The sequence below is a fragment of the Cebus imitator genome, unplaced genomic scaffold (assembly GCF_001604975.1).
Source record: "Cebus imitator isolate Cc_AM_T3 unplaced genomic scaffold, Cebus_imitator-1.0 Scaffold149, whole genome shotgun sequence".
Taxonomy (NCBI): Eukaryota; Metazoa; Chordata; class Mammalia; order Primates; family Cebidae; genus Cebus; species Cebus imitator.
In genome coordinates this window covers 1229742-1251856 of record NW_016107464.1, presented here as the reverse complement: position 1 = coordinate 1251856, position 22115 = coordinate 1229742, and the positions used below count along the sequence as shown (strand labels likewise).

Sequence of the window (22115 nt, the reverse complement as noted above, 5' to 3'; positions counted from 1 at the left end):
AGGGAGAGGACCAGGAAAAATAACAATGGGTACTAGGCTTAATACCTGGGTAATGAAATAATCTGTGCAAAAATCCCCCACGATACAAGTTTACCTATATAACAAACCTTCTCATGTACTCCTGAACTTAAAAGTTAAATTTCTTAAAATGGGCAAAAGATCTGAATAGACATTTCTCAAAAGAAGACATATAAATGGCAAACAGGTATATGAAAAGATGCTCAGCATCACTGATCATCAGATAAATGTGAATTGAAACTACAATGAGATACCATCTCATTCAAATTGCTTTTATCTAAAAGACAGGCAATAATGAATGCTGGCGAGTATGTGCAGAAAAAGAAACCCTCCTACACTGTTGGTGAGAATGTAAATTGGTACAGCCACTATGGAGAACAGTATGGAGGTTACTCAGAAAACTAAAAATAGAGCTACCATATGATTCAGCCATCCCATTGCTAGGTATATGCCCAAAAGAATGAAAATCTGTATATGGAATAGAGATCTGCACACCCATGTTTATTGCAGCAGTATTCACAATAGCCAAGATTTGGAAGCAAACTAAGTGTCCACCAACAGATGAATGGATAAAGAAAATATGGTACATATACACAATGGAGTACTACCTACCCATAAAAAGAACAAGATCCTGTCAGCTGCAACAATGTGGATGGACTGGAGGACATTATGTTAGGTGAAATAAGCCAAGTATATAAAGACAAACTTCATATGTTCTCATTTGTGAGAGCTAGAAATTAAAACAATTGAACTCACAGAGATAGAAAGCAGAATGATGGTTATCAGTGGTTGGACTGTGTGTGTGTGTGTGTGTGTGTGTGTGTGTGTGTGTGAAGTTATTGGGTGCAAGAATAATTAGAATGAATAAGACTATTTGATAACACAACAGAGTGACTACAGTAAACAATGATTTATTGTACATTAAAAAATAAAGAGATAATTGGAATGTTTAGAACACACAGAAATGATAAATGCTTGAGGTGATGGATTAAAAAAAAAAGTTGATCTCATGAAGGTAGTGCGTAGAATGATGGTTATCCGAGGTCGGAACGGGTAGGTGGGGAGATGCACAGAGGCTTGCTAATGCGTACAAACATACAGTTAGATAGAAGAAGTAAGTTCTAAAAATAAAATAAAATAAGAAGAAGCAAGTTCTAGTGTTTGATAGCACAGTAGGGTGACAATAGTTAATAATAATTTTTTGTATATTTCAAAATACCTAGAAGATTTGAAATGTTCCCAATACAAAGAAATGATAAATGTTTTAAGTGATAGACATTCTAATTAACCTAATTTGGTCATTATGCATTGAATGCATGTATCAAAATATCACAAGTGCTTTAATATGTACAATTATGTATCAATAAAATATATTAATATTGGTTCACTAATCATAGTAAATATGTAGACTAAAATGGGAACTTTCAGCACTGTCTGCTAAATTTTTCTGTGAACTTAAAACTATTTTAAAGAATAAAGTTTATTTTAAAAAATAAGCTACATTTTTTAAATGAAATTAAAATCAAACATTTGTGAGATGTTTGAAAGCTTTGAAATACTCTGATGGAACTCAGAATTTCGTAAAACATAACATGAAAACTACTGGTCTTATCAACATAAATCATTCTGAAGGTGTTTCAATTTCTATCACAGGAATCCTTACTTTGCACAATAGTGTGGGATTCAAAAGGACTGTGCATGCTGAAATCATGCAAAGTGATCTTAATAATCAAAGGGGAAAACTACAATTGTTTACTGATTTTTCAAAAATTTTTTATCAAAATGTAAAAAATATCTTTTGTTGGTTATAATGAATAGGGAAGTGAAAAAAGTATTAAAAAGAATATTTATTTAGTAAACTGCAATTTAAAACATTAGAAATATTGCTATTTAAAGTGCTTTTAAAAAAAAAAAAAAAAAAGAAAACTTACCAAAATAACCACTGCTAAGAATTTCTCTTTGTCTCTAACTTCTTAACTAATATCTTAAGATATACAGGTTTGTCTTACCTACTTACATTTTGGAAGGTGCACTTTAAAATTATTTTTTATTTTTCAACTTGGAAAAATTTAACAGGTATGACCACTTTAATCATTTCGTTATAGGAAAAATCCCCCATGATTTTTGCTCACACTTTTGAATACTCTATCCAGTATTCAAGAGCTTCTTTTTTAAAAAAAAAAAAATCTCTTCCTATCGCTTTGAGCAAAAAAGAGCTTCTAAGTTTTTTATGCAAAGTATTTAGTGACATTTAAAAATTTTCAAACTTATCAAACAATTTGCATAAGAAACAAGGACATTACTTTTTGCAATATTATTGTCCATGTACATGGCAAGTATGTATTTCTCTTTGAAAAATTATCTTTTAAAGTTGTATTGTGTTAATAGTGGAGATAATGCTCCCACACAGTCTGAGCTGTGTAGGATTTAATAAAAGATTTAATAAAACATTTGTACCTTCTCAAAAAAAACTTACCACACAAACCAACCACATACTTATCATACTTATCAAGAATAGTCTGAATAGCACTTACCTTCTCATAGTATAACTTGCGATACAGTATGAACATCTTTTCTATGCCTTTGCAAATTGTCACACTCCTTTCTAAGTTTGGATTATCTTCTAACATTTTATCCTTTGTACTTTCAATGTTATGACATATCTCTGAAAGTTACTTTAATGTTAAGTTTTTGCTGGCATCACTTCCTCTAACATGAGATCATCCTTTCCTCATTTGTGTTTATAAGAGGATTGTCTTCACTACATTCTTCTTATTTTATATCTAGGGTTTCTAAGAGGGTGGCAGTATCACCCACGGTCAGGTATTTTTTCTATAACACCATTTATATTAGATTCAAATTTCACCTCCAGCATCATCACCCTTTGGATGAATTACTGTTGCCAGGACAATGGGTTCCTACCCTGTAAAAGAGTAGACTCCTGTAGTTGACAGGTCCACTAGAATCACAAGTGGTGGGGAAGGGGGAGTTTCTCAAGGAAATAGATACTACATATTCATGACAGATTTTGCTCCTATCACATATTGTCATAACACCATTTATAGTGATAGAGGGTTGTATTTATTAGTTCATTCTCATGCTGCTATGAAGAAATATCCAAACTGGGTACTTCATAAAGAAGAGAGGTTTAATTGACTGACACTTCTACATGGCTGTGGAGGCCTCAGGAAGCGTACAGTTGTGGTGGAAGGCACCTCTTCACAGGGCAGCAGGAAAGAGAATGAGTGCTGAATGAAGGGGGAAGCCCTTGATAAAACCACCAGATCTTGTGAGAACTCACTCACTATCATGAGAACAGCACTGGTGTTGGTGGTTGGGTGGGGTGGGGAGGACAGCCTCCATGATTCTGTTATCTCCACCTGGTCCCGCCCTTGACATGTGGGGATTATTACAATTTAAGGTGCGATGTGGGTGGGGACACAGAGCTAAACCATATCAAGGCTACCACCCCCAAGAGGGCAAATTCAATCATCTAATCTTAAGCTTCTTTCTGCACAGATCACCACAATTCTGTTTCTCAAAGAATCTTTCCACCTCCATGGTTCCTAGTCATCATATCCCAGATGATCCTTACTTTCTGATCCATAAAAGAAATGTGCAAATGTTCCATGTCTGGACTTACCTGTTCCCTGATTGCAATGGAAACAGGTGATACCTACCTCTGATCTTCTTTAGTTTGTGAACCCTTTAAATTTCTCTCTTGGCATTTCTAGCCTTGATACTACTGTGCAGGTTTTGCTTCTGCCTATTGTTTTGGTGTTAATGTTTCTTGCTCAAAATAAGAAATGAGAACTACCTACTTCAATTTTCATTCAAGGATGAAAAAATATGCCAACCTGTCAACATGGACTAATGACAAATAATATACATTGTAAAGAAAATAGAACTATCATTCCCGAAGACTTGGAAAGACATACTGCTGAAAATGCTTTGACTAGGAAAAGCGGACACACATGTTGGGAACTATTATATCTGCTTAATGTATTTTCAGTAAAAGAAATGTGCCTGTCTCTACAAAAAAATACAAAAAATTTAGCAGGGCATGGTGGTGCACACCTGTAGTCCCAGCTACTTGGGGGGTTGAGGCAGGAGTATAGCTTGAGCCCAGGAGGTCAAGACTGCAGTGAACTGTGATCGCACCACTGCACTCCAGCCTGGGTGACAAAGTAAAACCCTGCCTCACTTGAGACCTGTCTCCACAAAAAAAATTAGCCAGGCATGGTGGCATGGACCTGTAGTCTCAGTCTCCTTAGGGCGCTGAGGCAGGAGGATCCCTTGAATTTAGGAAGTCAAGGCTGCAGTGAGACATGATTGTGCCACTGCACTTCAGCCTAGAGCAAGACCTTGTCCATCAAAAAGGAAAAAGGAAACAAAAGAAAAAGAAAAAAGAAAAGCAGGTGATAACAGGTAGACATTCAGATGACTGGAAAAGACTAGAAACCCAAATGTGATGTATATAGAGACGAAGGGTGTGTTAGCTGAGAAAGAATAGATTTCAATGAAACAGAAGTTGTATAAGAAGCAGAACTGATATGGGAAAAAATGAGATTCCTGTTGTATGAGGATACAATTGAGAAGTACTTCCAGACTGTAAAAACAAAACTAAAACTCCAAAGTGGAGATTATAAGAGACGACGGTAGATATGGAGAACAAAGGACAGAAATCAAATGCAGAAATAAAAGACTTTTATTGTAGGAATGGGGAGCAAAGCCAACAAAAAAGAAGTAATAGTGCAAGGCATAAGAGAAGAAAATGTTCCTGAGTGGAAAAAGGAGCTCAGATTATATATTGAAGGAACTTACTGTTTTCCAGCAAACTTAACTTTTAATAAATGCTATATCTAGCTATATACGGTTGAGACTTACATTTCCAGGTAAATTTAAACACATCAATTTACCCTGCTATAATGACATAAAAATTTTTTTAAGAGGAAAAAACTCATGACATTAAAGGAAATGGGAGAGAAGATGGAGGAAGGAGATGACAGAAATTGTCAACAAAATTTTGGAAGCTGAAAAAAACAGATAGACTAGTAGTAACTGATTTAGGAGACCTGAGAAAGGAAAATGCCAAATGCCTGTGGAGTGACTATACAAGAATAAAGCCAAATCACTCTAAAGGCTGAGGATTTGGTGGCAGCTACCTCTGAAAGTGGGGTTGAAAGTATGAGAACAGACACCTAAATCTCCTCTTCTGTTCCTCACAAACTTTTAACACTCCTTCTCCCATAAATGGATAAAGCCTCAAGGTTTATGCTCCAGAAAAATTAATGCGGAGAGACCCTAGACTCACCTGAACCAGGCACAGCTAAGGGTGAGGGTACTGTAGCGAAAGCTGAATGCCCCTTGCTGTCTTTACCTACTGTGCTCTGAGAATACCAGAGCCAGACCTATACCTTCTAGGCAGGAGATTGGAGGAGTCTTTTCTACCACAAAATCCATAAAACCTAAATTATTTACTCTCTGGCTCTGTGTCAGGGTTTGCTGAACCCTACTTTAGGCCATAGAAATTGAAGGGTTTTTGAAAACTAAATTTTGCTAAGTTTAATTTTAGAATTCCTTAATTAGCTCTCTTTATATTTTCTGAAGTTTATGGATAATAAAATGATAGAGTTTCTAAGCAAAAGGTAAAGATTTTGCAGAGTTCTTTAGTAATGAATTCTGTGAAATGTATTCCCCTATCAATAGAGTTAAGTTGAATTTTCCAGAAGGAAATTTCCAAGCAAATTTCTTCCCATGTTAAGGCATGGTTTTCTTGAGTTCATTCCTGTTTGAGGGGTCACTGAGCTTTCATATCTGTAACTTTATAACTTTACTAAATTTGAGTAATTCTCAGCCATTATATCATCATATGTATTTTCTACATCAATCTTGTTCTCCTCTCCTGGAATTCCACTGATGTGAATTTAATCCTTTTGATATTGTCTAAAGTCCTCATGATTGTACTCATCACTTTTTTCCATTTTTTTTCTCTCTGAAGATTGAAAATGTCTGTTGGCCCAAATTCAAGTCATGGATTGGTCAGTCTTTTCCATTCTGCTCTTAACTGTCTCCAGTAAATATTATTTCAGATACTGCATTTTTCAGTTTTAAATTTCTAATAGGTTCCTTTTTATAATTTATGTTTCTTTGCTTAGATCTTCTATAGTTCTGTTTATTTCAATAGTGTTTACTTTTACCTCTGGAAGATGCACGCAAGAGCCACTTTAAGGTGTTTGTCTAATAATGTCAACATCTTGGGGTTGACATCTATTGATTATTTTTTCCCCTTAAGAATTGGTCACATTTTCTTAATTCTTAATAGGTTGAATCTGAGACATTTTGCATACTAAATTGTGAGCTCTGGCCTATTTAAGTCCTCTGCAGAATGTTGATTGTTTTTATTTTAGGAGGAAGTTAACCCTGTTAGGTTTGGATGGAAAGTGTCACTTTCTGTGGGCAGTAGTTCCAAAGACTTCAGTTTTTGAAGTATTTGCTAAGCTGTTTGGGTCTGCTCTTTGCATGCACTACTTAGAGATTAGTCTGAGACGTAGGTGATAGGTTATACGGCAGTTCAGTTCTCAAAGCTTTTGCTATACGTTTTTTCATGTGTTCTGAACATACACAGCTTGGGGGTGAGTATGGACTTGTGACAATTCACATGGAAGTTGGGGATTCCTTATCCCCCTCTCTTCTCTGCAGGACTTTCAATACATTCTTTCTCAGGGGCACCTTTTCATCAGTCTTTTCATAGAGAGCTGGAGTTTCTCCTACAGTTGTGGCCACCATAATCATACAGTTCTGTGTGATTGGGTCTACACTCAGGATAAGGTAATCAGAGAAAAGAGAGAGAGAAAAATAACAAGAATTCTTCCATCTACCCACACACACTGAGGAAGACTACTCCAGGGCCATTAGTTCCTCCTTCTGGAGGAACAGGTTTGCTCTCAGAGTTCTGGGTTTCTGCACCACAGCCAACGTGACAGCTCAGCTGTATGATCAGAGCTGGCCCTGGGCATGGTTTGGAAAGGACTAAAGAGAAAAATAAAATCAAGGATTCTCCTCACACTCTCTAGCTTGCATTGACCATCTTTCCCAGACCTATGGCCAGGAAAAATGGGATTTTTTCTCAGTTTTTGCTATGTGTTCCTGCTATATAGTTCCCCAGCTCAGGTTGCCTTTGGATCAAAATTGGTAGGTAAAGGAAGAAAATAACTCAGGAAACTCACTGCCTCCATTTGGGTTGTTTTTCAGGTTTTGACTACTTCCCTTCATAGCCAACTGCTACTTCTACTTCTCAGAGTTCCTAGATAGTTACAATCAGTGGGAGAGTCAGGCTGCAACTTGTCTACAAGTGGGCTGGACATTTTTTTTTAATCTTAAATATGATAAACAAAAGAGTTCACATAGGCTTGAATTAACTGAAATTTGGAAAAATTCTAGACAAAACTAATTATTCCTATTGTCCTTCCTTTTATGGGTTGAAGGAGCAAATCTCTGTTGTACCTAATGGCTATTTAGAACACCCTCTAAATATAGTTTATTCATAAAAGACACCTTTACAGTTTTTAAAAAAATCTGACTGACTTTTGGATAGGCAAAAGAATAGTTAGTAAGAAGACAAAATAGGCTGGGCATGGTGGCTCACACCTATAATCCCAGCACTTTGGGAGGCCAAGGTGGGAGGATCACTTGAGTTCAGGAGTTCAAGATCAGCCCAAGCAACATAGCGAGACCTCTACTAAAAATAAAAAAAAATTAGTCAGGTGTGGTGGTGTGTGAGGCTGAGGCAGGAGGATTGCTTGAGCCCAGGAGATGGAGGCTGCAGTGAGCTATGATCCTGCTACTGCACTTCAGCCTGGGTGGCAGACTGAGACTCTGTCTCAATTGAAAAAGAAAAAAGACAAGATATAAGTCATATCTATCTAAAGATAAATATGCCATTATTTTTTATATGATAAACTAAAATTTAGAGACTGAATCATGACAAAAGCTCTTAGTCCTTAAATCTATTTCTTCTTATCTCAGAACTTAGTAACATAGACTATATGTAGATACCTTTTTAAGTGTTCACAAAAAGAAACCCTAACAGCTTAATAAAGATTTCTTTTAGACTTTAAAAACATTTATTTAATTATTTTAATTGACAAATAGAAATTATATATATTTATCATGTATGTTGTTTTGAAATATACATTATGAAATGGCTAAATTGAGCTAATTAACATTTGTATTGCCTCACATAATTATTTTGTATGTATGTAGAGAGGACACTTAAAATCTACTCTCTTAGCCATTTTCAAGATCTTTTAGACATTTTTGGCTGCTTATCTGGACTAGTTATTCCTAGAGTGTGCACATAATAACAGAATGACTTATTTCTCAGTTAATTTTCAATGTTTTCCAGGAGATGGGAAAAAAGGAGGGAATGGAACAGAACAAAACAGAGGAGATCCTCATTAGAATAGTGGTGAGTAAAAAAAAAAAAGGCAAAACTGGCTTCAGACAAATATGAATACCGTAGAAGGCTATTAATATTCCTTCTGCAAGGAGAGGAGAGAAAGCTTAGATGCAGAAAAACCCATTTTCACATATATATATACAACAGAGAGTTATTATAGCTGGTTGAAACAGTAGCTCTGACCTTTCACAATTTTATAAATGGTACAATTTAAAAGCCAGCATTTATTAACTACTGAAGTACAGAAATGAAGGAGGGGTGTCTTCTACATGAAACAAAACAATCACTCCATCTTAATTGGGCAAGATGAAAAATCTCCTTAAAAGGATTTCTTCTCTTTATGTTCTAAGGTACTTCTCAAAAAAAACAAAGTAGTCTCTGTAAAAAGTTCACCTAAATGTCTGCTGTCTTGCAAATTGTCCCCAATAAATTGTGACACAGAGAGAAGCATTCAAATTAATGTGATAGTGAGAAACCACACAGGAATTGAGCATTTGGCTTACATGAAGCTCAGTTTTGAATGAAGAAGAACACATGGAACGTCAATGGTCCATAGGCTGATGCTTGTCCAGAGCTTGGCCAAAGGCCAGGCTGTCATTGATGATGGGCTGGTTAAACCTCCCAAGTTGGGCAGACAAAACGAAACCAATTTAGTCCCCAAAGACACAAGATAAGGGAAGAGCCAGGAACAGTGGTGGGCTCTTGCAGTCCCAGCTGTTTAGAAAGCTTGAGCCTAGGGGTTTGAGACCAGCCTAGTCAACATAGTGAGCCTCCATCTTTTAAAAAAGAAAAAAATGATGAGGTAAGATAAAATGAGATTGGGGAAGAAGTCCTTACAAGGTTTTGAGGTAGTGACCTGAGACAAAGTCTGTCCGGAGGCTTTCTGAAGTCCTCAACCCGCTGTGTACTGGCTTGAGGGACTCTTACTGGATCTTTACCTGTCTTCTCCCTATCAATGTTTCCTGTTCTCTTTTCCCAGAGACACACATGATTTGCTCCCTCATCTCCTACTGGTCTTTGTTCCAAGATCATCTTCTAAGACCTCCCCTTGCCACCTATTTAAAATTACAAATCTTGTTCATACTCTTGACTCAGTCTCTGCTTTATTTTTCTCCATTGCACTTATCACCATCTAACATACTACATATTTTGCTATTTGTTTACTTTCTCCCTCCTTCCACTAGAAAGAAACTCCCTGAGGGATTTTTTTTTTTCTGTTTCTGTCATGCCTTTCACATAAACGAAGGTATCCAATTTAAATCTGTACGATCAATGAATGAATTAACTGTGGCAGTGACAGTGAAGACAAAAGCCAAAAATGGAGCCTAAAAAATACTCCTACAACAAGAAGTGCCCCTTCCTCAACTAAAAAACATTTGTTTCTGAGGTATGGTATCAGTTCCGTAAGTTAGAAGAGAAAACTTACATAAGATGAAAAATACAGTGAAGAAAGAAATCAAACTGGAAGGATAAGGAAAAGGGGGAAAAAGCTAAACTAAATGAAGGCAATCGAAAAGGAGGATTAAATTCGATGAAAGACTGAACCAATGAAAAGAAAGTGCAATGGATGAAAGAAAAGATGGCATTTTGAAGCACTAGCCTTTTATGGATAAATGTTGTATTATAAGAAAGGAACATCTGAGATCTATGGGACAATCAATTATCAACTATGTAAGATACTAACAATATGAAACCACACTTGGTCTTAAGAGCAGAGGTTCCCCTTGTACATGGCAAAGGGGAAACTTCCCTTCACCTTTAGAAGGATCTATGAAAATCAGCTGACAAAAAGCAGATTAATAGGTAAAAAGGCATACAAATTTATTCATCTGTATGAGGGAGGGGATTATTCATAATCGGAGTGATTATTACTAAATAACCCAGTGTAGTACAGAAGCTTACATATCCTTTTTCATGGAGAGTGGGCGATAAGAAATGTCAACAATTCCTTTAAGGGGCAGTAAGTCATTAGGGAGAATGAATGGACCCAGGAGTTGGGAGGCCTACATTAAGGGAAGGGGAGCAGTAGAGCTACATGGGAACAAAGATTGTCCTATGCAGATAAAGTTTCCCAGGTGATCTCTTGGGGCTACCCTCAGAAGAACAGATGAAAAATCTGGGCCAGCAAGGTGGCTCATGCCTGTAGCCTTGTCCTTTGGGAGACCGAGGAGGGAAGATTCCTTGAGGTCAGGAGTTTGGGACCAGCCTGGGCAACATAGTGACATTTCTCACTATATATGAGAGGGAACTAAGACAAAGTGAGGGGTTAGGGTTAGGGATCTTAATTCTGAAGCAGCTTTCTTACCATGTCAAAGGACCAGGAAGGAGACACCATGTCAAAGCACAAGGAAACTTAAGATTACTTAACATTCCTTTCTGCTGACTCCAAATTTTTAGATGAAGCTTTACTCCTTTAATCACTTGTAAATTAAAGAATATCTCAATCCATGCATAACCTGTAAGAGCTGCTTCAAGACATCCTGCCTTTTTGGGCTGAACCAATGTATACCCTTCATGTATTGATTTATGACTTTCCTTGTAACTTCTGCCTCCCTAAAATGTATAGAACCAAATTGTAATCCAACTGAGGCGGGCACAGTTTCTCAGGACCTCTTGAGACGGTGCGACCCAGGCCATGGTCACTCATATTGGCTCAGAATAAACCTCTTTAAAACATTTTACAGAGTCTATTTTTTCCATTAACAGCCCCAACACCCTCAACAACTTCTCACCTCCTTTCCCCTTCGCTGTTTCTCCCCTCTAATCCTTCCTCTCTTTCCTTCTCAACCCTCAGGACTGCATGTGCGCACACCCACAAAGACCAAAAAATCTGTGTAGAGAAATGCACCCACACAGACGTTTATACCTAGAAACACATATGGTCAGGTTCTGAAGACCCATCTCCATAGTTCATGTCCACGTGACACAGAAAAACATACCCATGAGGAGATATCCACAACCCTAGTTTCCATGCAAAGACAAAATAAAATCTAAAACTCAGTTAATTAAGATCAAATATATACAAAATAAAATGCACCCAGGGTAAAATAAATATTTCAGGAATCCTTCTGTTATTTCTGCATGTTATCATTACACAGAGATGCCAGCAGTTTATGCATGTTGATTCCTGCATTTTGGATCACTCCCTCTTCCAACTCCACATATTAAAATCCTTTCTCAGCTTCAAGCACCAGCTTGAATGCCATCTTCTACATGAAGCTTCCCAGATCACTTCAGCCAAAAATAATCTCCCCTTTTCAAGAGATTTATATAGCAACTTTATATAATATTTATGAGGAGATTATATACCACACACTGTCATATACCTTGAATATTATTGTATAGATACCCATTATTTCCCACTATGCTGAAACACATAACTTTTAAGTTATCAGAATTAACTTCTAAATACATTTATATGCCCCACAATGTTTTATTCAACAAATAGGTTTTAATGGACACCACTTTCATCTAACAGGGAAAAAGTTAAAGCATAGCAGAGGAAGGCAGCTTAGAAGAGAAATGGGGGTGCTTGGTCTCCTCTGGTAGGAGGTCAGGCTGGGTCATGCCAGCAGCCCAGTGTTTAGGATTGCCCTTCCTGCCTCTACAACTGGTCAGGAGGGTGGAGACCAATGAGGATTAGAGAGAACCAGGAGCCAGCATTCAGCTTTATAGGCAGAAAGGCTCCATTTTGTCAAGGTTCTCTGTGCCAAGTGGTTTCTTTGGGATGGATCCACTGTAATTAAACTAAAAAGAGACTGAAGCATAAATCAGCATGCTAATTTACTAGTTTATAGTAAGAAATGTAACTCCAAGGAAACTGGCCTACTCCCACCTGCTGGTCAGGGCGTTCTCTCCTTCTAGGTCTATCTACGTTGCAAGTTCTAGGCTACTCAGAAGTGTCTGATGAATCTGTAACCCAGTCAGGGCTGTGAGTGCATAAACTAGAAAACCTAGAAGTGACTGATAAATTCCTGGAAAAAATACAACTCTCCTAGCTTAAATCAGGAAGAATTAGATACCCTGAACAGGCCAATAACACACAGCAAGATTGAAATGGTAATTTAAAAATTACCAACAAAAAAAAGTCCAGGACCAGATGGATTCACAGCAGAATTCTACCAGACATTCAAAGAATTGGTACCAAACCTTTTGACACTATTCCACAGAAAGAGAAAGAAGAAATCCTCCCTAATTCATTCTGTGAAGCCAGCATCACTCTAAAACCAAAACCAGGAAAGGACATAACCAAAAAAGAAAACTACAGACCAATATCCTTCATGAATATAGATGCTAAAATCCTTAACAAAATGCTTGCTAACCGAATCCAACAACATATCAAAAAGATAATCCACCATGATCAAGTGGGTTTCATACCAGGGATGCAGGGATGGTTTAATGTATGCAAGTCAATAAATGTGAAACACTACATAAACAAATTAAAAACAAAAATCACATGATCATCTCAATAGATGCAGAAAAAGCACTTGGCAAAATCCAGCATCGCTTTATGATTAAAACTGTCAGCAAAATCAGCATACATGGGACATACCTAAATGTAATAAAAGCCATCTATGACAAACCCACAGCCAACATAATACTGAATGGGGAAAAGTTAAAGCATTCCCTCCAAGAACTGGAACAAAACAAAGATGCCCACTTTCACCACTCCTCTTCAACACAGTACCGGAAGTCCTAGCCAGAGCAATCAGACAAGAGAAAGAAATAAAGGGCATCCTAACTGGTAAAGAGGAAGTCAAATTGCCACTATTTGCTGACAATATGATTGTCTACATGGAAAACCCTTCGTTTTTTGCCGACAATATGATCGTCTACCTTTGAAAACCCTAAGTACTCCCCCAGAAATCTCCCAGAACTGACAGAAGAATTCAGCAAAGTTCCCAAATACAAGATTAATGTACACAAATCCGTAACTCTTCCATACATCAACAGAATTAAGCAGAGAATCAAATCAAGAACTCAACCCCTCTTACGATAACTGCAAAAAATAAAAAATAAAATACTTAGGAATATACATAACAAGGAGTTGAAGGAACTCTACAAGGAAAACTACAGAACACTGCTGAAAAAAATCACAGACGACACAAACAAATGGAAACACATTAATCTTATGGATCGATGAGTAGAATCAATATTGTGAAAATGACCATACTGCCAAATAGGCTACGAGTGGAACAATCTCAGGACTGGGCTATGACAGCCTGGTGCCTTTCCTGCAGTTGGAGGACACACCTGATGAGAGGAACTAGGTGTCTACCTGGATGACACTGGAGACCCTGGATCCAGCCTTGCTCTTTGGCTCCTGCATTTAAAAAGTTATTTTATTTTATTTCTGAGACAGGGTTTACACCTCCATAGCATGGGCTGGATTGCAGTGGCACAATTACGGCTCACTGCAGCTTCAACCTCTTGGGCTCCAGTGATTCTCCTGTCTCAGCCTCCTCAGTAGCTAGGGCTACAGGAGCATGCCACCATGGCCAGCTAATTTTTTATTTTTTGTAGAGATGGGGTCTTTCTGTGTGGCCCAGGCTGGTCTGGAACTCCTAGCCTCAAGTGTCCTCCTGCCTTGGCTGCCCTGGCTCCTGTTTTAAAATTCCTCTTATAACTGTCGTTCTTTAAAGAAAAAAAACTACGGGATATGTGAATAGTCTGCAATTTCAAACAGCTTATTTATAATCATTCTGAGTATTTATACCTTCTTAACTTGAATGAAATGGAGGTGGCATGGCCTTTAGTGGAGGTTAGAATCAACCTTTTTATCTATCTCTAAGTTGCTGTGATGGGCTAGTTACTTTACTTCTTGGTGATTCAGTTTTCTCTTGTAGAACGTGGAATAACAATTACTGAGTCTGGCTGGTGGTAAGCACTGAATGAGGTGATGCGTGTAACAGGCCTGGCACTGAGTAATGCTGCTCTGTCAGGGTTAATTCCCCTTTCTTCCTTGCGATCCTGAATTCTTTGAGCTTTATAGTTCATCATCTAGGTTAGCTAATCGCCAGAGATGGCCAAACTCACCTATTATATGAGGACTTTTCATATCATCCACAGAGAGTTCCTATCACCCTATTAACTGCCTCCCTTCCCCAAGAAAGCTCTTTTCTTTTCCTTAATTGAAATCTGTCATAGATAGGAATTAACTTTCAGAACATTTAGAAACATTTTAAATGGTGAAAAAGATGCAGATATTGAAGACGTTTTTGAAATCATGAGTAAAATTTCATTTCATTTACTTAAATTTTTTTGAGACAGGGTCTCTGTCACCCAGGCTGGAGTGCAATGGCGTGATTGTGGTTCACTCTATCCTTGACTTCCTAGGCTCAAAAGATCTTCCCACTTCAGCCTCCTGAGTAGCGTTGCTGGGACTACAGATGCATGCCACCATGTCTAGCTAATTTTATAATTTTTTGTAGAGATGGGGTTCCACTGTGTTGCTCAGGCTTGTCTCAAACTCCTGGGCTCAAGTTGTCCTCCTGCTTCAGCCTCCCAAAGTGTTGGGATTACAGGCACTTATTTACAGCCATTGTGCCCAGTCTAAAATTTCATTTCTTCTTTTTAGAAACTTGATGTTTATTTTCCATCAATCTTATTTCCATGTTGCTTAAGAGCTTGTGCAAGAACAGCTTAAGACCATTCAGTGGTTGCTCCTACCCATTCAGTGGCCTGAGCAGTGGGAGCTGCTTCCAGTGGGACCAGTCTTCCGTGGCAGGCTGAGTGCTCCCGTCCTCAGTAGGGAACTGCTGGATAGGCACAGAGGGCACCTGCATGTCTTCAGACCAGTCTGCAACCTCAGGCTGAGTGGCAGTAAACTCAGGAGCTGGAGCAGTCCACTCAACCTGAAATTCCTCCTTGGTCACAGCCTTTTCAGCAGCAGCCTGCTCTTCTTTTTCTATCTCTTCAGGATCTCTGTAGAAGTAGAGATCAGGCATGACCTCCCACGGGTGTTCACAGGAAATGGTGTCACACATGCGCAGAGCTTCCCAAGCTAGCATCCACCACATCAAACCCACTAAGTGAGCTCCCTTGTTGTTGCATGGGATGGCAATGTCCACATAGCACAGAGGAGAATCTGTGTTACACAGGGCAATGATAGGTAGGTTAACATAGGATGTCTCCATAAGAGGCTGGTGGTCAGCCCTGGTGCCAGTAACCACAAGCAGCTGTGGCTCCTGGAAGGCTGCCTGGATCTGGTTAGTGAAGGTTTCAAGAGTGAAGCAGCCAGCAATTAGAGTGGCTCTAGTAGCAGCAGCAAACTTCAGCACGGCCCTCTGGCCAGTATTCCTGGAGAATATAACACTGACATCAGCAGGGCTTTCAATGGCAACAATGGCACAAGCTGTCAGGAGAAGCTTCTCCCAGGTCCTCTTCAGATTTATCATGTAGATGCCATCACTTTTCCTTTTATAGATGTACTATTCCATCTGGAAGTCAAGGTTGGTGCCACCTAAATGGGTTCCTGCTGCAAGGAGCCTAAGGACATCCCCGTCCTTCATTTGCAGGACATCAAGCGCTCTGGACATTGTGAAAGTTTCCCTTTAAGTTACGATGGGAATCCAGAACAATGCCATATGGACCCCTCAGCAGGTAGCACAGAAAAGGTAAAATTTCACTTTTATAGGAGTTTCTTTCAGATGCATTATTGAGGCAGATAGAAATGTAATTATTGTGTTTGGTTGAGTAGTAACTATCAGTAATATTTAATAGGATAACACATTTTATATAAGAATATAAATTCATTTTTGCAATCATAGTAACACATTTTCAAGGTATAAATAAAATTTAACATTTTGATTATAATATCTTCATGTGCATATTGTTAAAAGCATTTCTACATATGTTTATTTACACACAATTCTGTCTTGTGTTTTTACTTTATTAGTAAAGTATTTTAAAGCACTTTTGGAAGATTCTGTTTTTGAATATCTTTTTACTAGGGAAAATTTCAAATAACATACCTCCATGCTGGAGTGCAAAGTCACCCAACTTCAACAATATTTTTGAATAATCTTGTTTCTTCTATACCCCCACACTATTTACCTTCTCATTTTGAAGTAAATTCCAGATATCAGAGAGTTATATCATTAAATATTTCAGTATGCATCTAAATATACACAAACTTTTAAAATGACAGAGCTACCTTTATTAAACCTAGAAAGTTAATAATAGTTTCTTAGTATCATCAAATATCCTGTCAGTGCTTAAATTCCCTTGATTGGCTTATACATTTATTTTTATTTTCTCAAACTCCTGACTTCAGGCAATCCACCTGCCTCAGCCTCCCAAAATGCTAGGATTACAGACATGAGCCACCACCACACCCCACCAGCCACCATGCCTGGACTATTTTTATTTTCTATAATTTGTTTGTTGGAATCAAAATACAAATACAGCCCACAAACTGCAAGTGGTTTAAATGTCTCTTAACTCTCTTTTAATACATAGATTCTGCTTCATTGCTTTAACTCTTCTCCTTATGATTTTTTTGTGGAAGACATTAGATCGCTTGTTCATGGTCATGATTCTACTGATTACATCCTTGTGTTCTATCACGTTTGTTTGCCTTCTATATTTACTACCAATTATATGTTGCTGGATCTGATTTGCTAAAATGTTAAGAACTTTTTACATTCATTGTTCATGAAGAATATTGGTCTATAGTTTTCTATTCTTGTAATGTCTTTGGATTTGGTATCAAGGCAATCTTGGACTCAAACAATGAATTGAGAAGTATTCTCTTTAAATTTTTGAAATAATTTATGTAGAATTGGTATTATTTCTTCCTCAAATATTTGTTAGATTTCACTAGTGAAGAAATATGGACATAAAGAAATGAATTTTCTTGACAAAATTTTTTTGAGACAAGATTTAAACTACAAATGCAATTTCTTTAAATGAATTTAAGGGCATTCAGGTTATCTATTTCTTCTTGAGTAAGTTTTAATAGTTTGTGTCTTTCAAATAACTTGTCCAGTCTTAGTCCATTTTGTGCTGTTATAACAGAGTAGCACAGAGTGGGGAATTTATAAAGACAGGATTTATTCTCTCACAGTTCCGGAGGCTGGGAAGTTACCAGCATTTGATGAGGGCTTCCTTGCTGTGTCCTCACATGGATGAAGGGCAGAAAAGCAGAATAGAGAGAACACACTCCTGCAAACCCTTTTTATAGTGGCATTAATCCACTCTGTTCTCATGACCCAAAACACTTCCCCAAATGCCCCACCTCCCAACACTGTTACACTGGGGATTAAGTTCCCAACACATAAAGTTTGGAAGGAACACATTCAAACTACAACAGTCCATTTCATCTAAGTTGTCAATTTATAGACATTAAGATTTTCACATTATTATTATTACTTCAGACAGGGTCTTACACTGTCACCTAGGCTGGAGTGCAATGGCAAGATCTCGGGTCACTGCAACCTTCGCCTCCCAGGCTCAAGCAATCCTCCCACCTCAGCCTCCTGAGTAGCTGGGACTATAAGTGCACACCACCATGCCTGGCTATTTTTGTAGAGACGGAGTTTTGCCATATTGCCCAGGCTGGTCTTGAACTCTTGAGCTCAAGTGATCTGCCCACCTCAGCCTCCCAAAGTGCTGGGATTACAGGCATGAGCCACCATGTTTGGCTTTCAAGTTAATTTACTGTCCTTTACATATATTTGGAATTTTGGTTAGTCACCTCTTTCATTCTCAATATTGGTCATTGGTCTTCTCTCTTTTTTCCTAAGTTCCTATGATTTTTTTTTTAAAAAAATTTACTTTAAATTCTGGTACATGTGCCCAGAATTTTGCAGGATTGTTACATAGGTATACACATACCATGGTGGTTTGCTGCCTCCATCCCCCCGTTACCTACATTAGATATTTCTCCTAATGTTTTCCCTCCCCAATCTCCCCACCCTCTGCTATCCCTCCCCTAGCCTCCCTCTTCCCAACAGACCCCAGTGTGTGATGCTCCCCTCCCTGTGTCCATGTGTTCTCATTGTTCAATACCCACTTATGAGTGAGAACATGCAGTGTTTGGTTTTCTGTTCTTGTGTCAGTTTGCTGAGAATGATGGTTTCCAGATTCATACATGTCCCTGCAGAAGACATGAACTCATCCCTTCTTATGGCTGCATAGTATTCCATGGTGTATATGTGCCACATTTTCTTTATCCAGTCTATCATTGATGGGCATTTGGGTTGGTTTCAAGTCTTTGCTATTGTTAACAGTGCTGCAATGAACATATGTGTACATGTGTCTTTATAATAGGTCAATTTATAATCCTTTGGATATATATACAGTAATGGGATTGCTGGGTCAAATGGTATTTCTATTTCTGGATCCTTGAGGAATCACCACACTGCTTTCCACAATGGCTGAACTAATTTACACTCTCACCAACAGTGTGAAAGCATTCCTATTTCTCCACATCCTCTCCAGCATCTGTTGTCTCCTGATTTTATAATAATAGAGAGATACCATCTAACTGGCATGAGATGGTATCTCAATGTGGTTTTGATTTGCATTTCTCTAATAACCAGTGATGATGAGCATTTTTTCATATGTTTGTAGGTCACATAAATGTCTTCTTTTAAAAAATGTCTGTTCATATCTTCTGCTCACTTTTTGATGGGGTTGTTTTTTTCTTGTATATTTGTGTTAGTTCTTTGTAGATTCTGGGTATTAGCCCTTTGTCAGATGGGTAGCTTGCAAAAATTTTTTCCCATTCTGTTGGTTGCCAGTTCACTCTAATGATTGTTTCTTTTGCTGTGCAGAAACTCTTAATTAGATCCCATTTGTCTATTTTGGCTTTTGTTGCATGAAGGACCCTGTCCTTGCTGAGGCTCCCACCTCTGAGTGATAGTCTTTGGCTTGGCATAAATTGTATTCAAATTTCTTAACCAGGCTCTTTGAGTTCTCCACAGTTTTCGTAAGTGGAGTCAATGCCTCTGAAATTCAAATTTTGAGTGTGGGGGAGGGACATAGTTTCATCAGAGTCTCAAATACAAATCCATAGCTCAGTGCCTTCTTGTTTGAGGATTATTTTTGATACTTATTTAATATAGAGGTTGCTGGGCTCTGCCTCTAGAGATTCTGATTCATTAGTCTGAAATGAAACAAGGAAATCTATATTTTTAACAAGCCCCCAGTGATACTAATGTAAGGCCGTGATTGAGAGCCACTGGAGAAGATAATCATTGAAAGTGCCTATCAGAGCAGAGACGTCGCCAGACTAGGAGTATTGGGTGGGCAGGTGCTGCCCTCTAGTGCCTCTAGCTGCCATCTACTGCTACTTGCCAGACTCCCACTCAGCTGTGTGAGCTCCGGTGGTTTTGCTGCCTGACACTACTCTGGGGCTTCCTAACCAACTCCCTGGAGATTCTAGCTCTTGAACATCAACAAAGGTGCTCACCTATAAAAGTGTTGCTGCTGAGTCGCAACAATTATGCATCTCTGTCCCCAGCACCTTCGTACATTTAAGGTGTTCTCTGGTATTTTCTGAGTACGAGACACAGCAAAGCTATTTTGTAAGCCTTGTGTGAAGGGACAAGACATCAGTGGCATGTCAGTCACATTTTTCTTTATAAGGCGACAGGACCCATGGTACCTATGAATTGGCAGCCATGAACAGTTTCTCGAAGAAATTCTATTGCAATCATTCTGGCTCTGCAGCATTATAATGAAAGCAGGGTCTGGCTTAAAGCAAGTTTTCTAGAAACAAATGAAGAAGAATCCTTGATAGTTGTGTAGCCCTCCAGCATCCGCACAGGCTTTTCATGTACTTCATCTCCCTTGTTTGCTGTTCGCTCTCAACCACGAGGCAGGAAGGACAAATGTGATGATCCATACCCACATTGTGAGAAATGCCAGGCTTAGCTGTGTTCATTACATGAATGCGCCCTTGTTTAGGAAGACACTGATCCCACTGTCCTGTCCCCACAAGCACCCTTGTCAATGAGTCCCAAACCAGTAAATAAACCTATGCTCAAGGCCTAACTTGCAAAAGGGCATGAGACCATTTTTAGCTCAGCCCTTGGCCCTAATTCCTCAGCTCTGAGGCAGAGGAGCAAGGGCCAGGTGAATTGCTGGAGAGGAGTTTGCAGCAGATGGTTTTAATGGCTTGGTGGAAGGGCAGAAGCTGTGGTTATTTGTGAGATAAGTAGTGCACTGGCAGGAACAGGTGCAGGATTTGCGGAACGTGGTGATTCTCCCAGGGGCAAGAGGTCAGGCTAATGGGTGATAGAACTGTTACAGCGCATAGAGGGCAGCAGCAGTTGGTTAAGTAGGAGTAATAAAAGTAATGAAGGATCTAGGCTACTTTGCACGTATGTTGATGACCTGCTGCTAAGAAGCTGACTCAAGCTGCTTGATAACTGATTTTTGTTAACCTTTCATTCAGTGCTCTTTGGTTGAAAAAATTTTCTCATTCCTGTATTATGGAATTTGCAAGTTCAGAAAAGATATTGAAATAGCTCAAATTCATCCCATTTTCAGGTAGGACTCTTCTTAAATTATCCTTAATATGAAGATCTATTTTTCTTTTGTAGGTATAAGTAGGACATTTAAGAAAAATGTTCACTAATGCAAATTAAAACTGCAATGCACCTTACTCCTGCAAGAATGGCCATAATAAAAAAATCAAAACACAGTAGATGTTGGCATGGATGTGGTGATCAGGGAACACTTTTACACTGCTGGTGGGAATGTAAACTAGTACAGCCACTACAAAACACAGTGTGAAGATTCCTTAAATAATTGAAAGTAGAACTACCATATGATCCAGTAATCCCACTACTGAGTATCTACCCAGAGGAAAAGAAGTCATTATTCGAAAAAGATACTTGCACACACAAGTTTATAGCAGCACAATTCGCAATTGCGAAAATGTGGAAGGAACCGGCCCAAATGCCCATCAATCAACAAGTGGATAAATAAACTGTAGTGTATATATATTTGATGGAGTACTAGTCAGCCATAAAAAGTAATGAATTAATGGCATTCGCAGTGACCTGGATGAGATTGGAAACTATTATTTAAAGCAAGGTAACTCAGGAATGGAAAACCAAACATTGTATGTTCTCACTGATATGTTGGAGTTAAGCTATGAGGACACAAAGGCATAAGAAAAATACAATGGACTTTTGGGATTTGGGGGAAGGGTGGGAGGGGGGTGAGGGATAAAACTACAAATAGGGTGCAGTGTATACTGCTCGGGGGATGGGTGCATCAAAATCTTACAAATCACCACTAAAGAACTTATGTAATCAAACACCACCTGTTCCCCAATAACCTATGGAAATAAAAAATTTAAAAAAGAGAAAAACATTCACTAATCCATTTGTTTGTCAGATCATTTTCAGAATATTTTTCCTTATAGCTTAGTTCAAAAAGAAGCCCTTGTGTTAATGAATTTTTTGGTTGTTTTTAAGTTATGGTAAGATATACTTAATATAAAATTTACCATTTTAGTTATTTTTAAGTGTAAAATTCAGCGCCATTAAGGGAGTTCACTTATTAATAAGATGGTTGTATTTACCACCCCAAAAAGAAACTTCTGTACCCATTAAACATTAACAGTCTATTTCCCCCTTCTTCAGCCCCTTCCCCAGCAAAAGGTTGGCTTTTGCTTCTT

At 38.3% G+C, this 22115-nt stretch overlaps 1 pseudogene; it reads right to left on the bottom strand.

Annotated features, from left to right (window-relative positions):
* Window positions 1-15049: 15049 nt before the first annotated feature.
* On the bottom strand, window positions 15050-16458 carry LOC108314169 (annotated as a pseudogene).
* Window positions 16459-22115: the final 5657 nt, after the last annotated feature.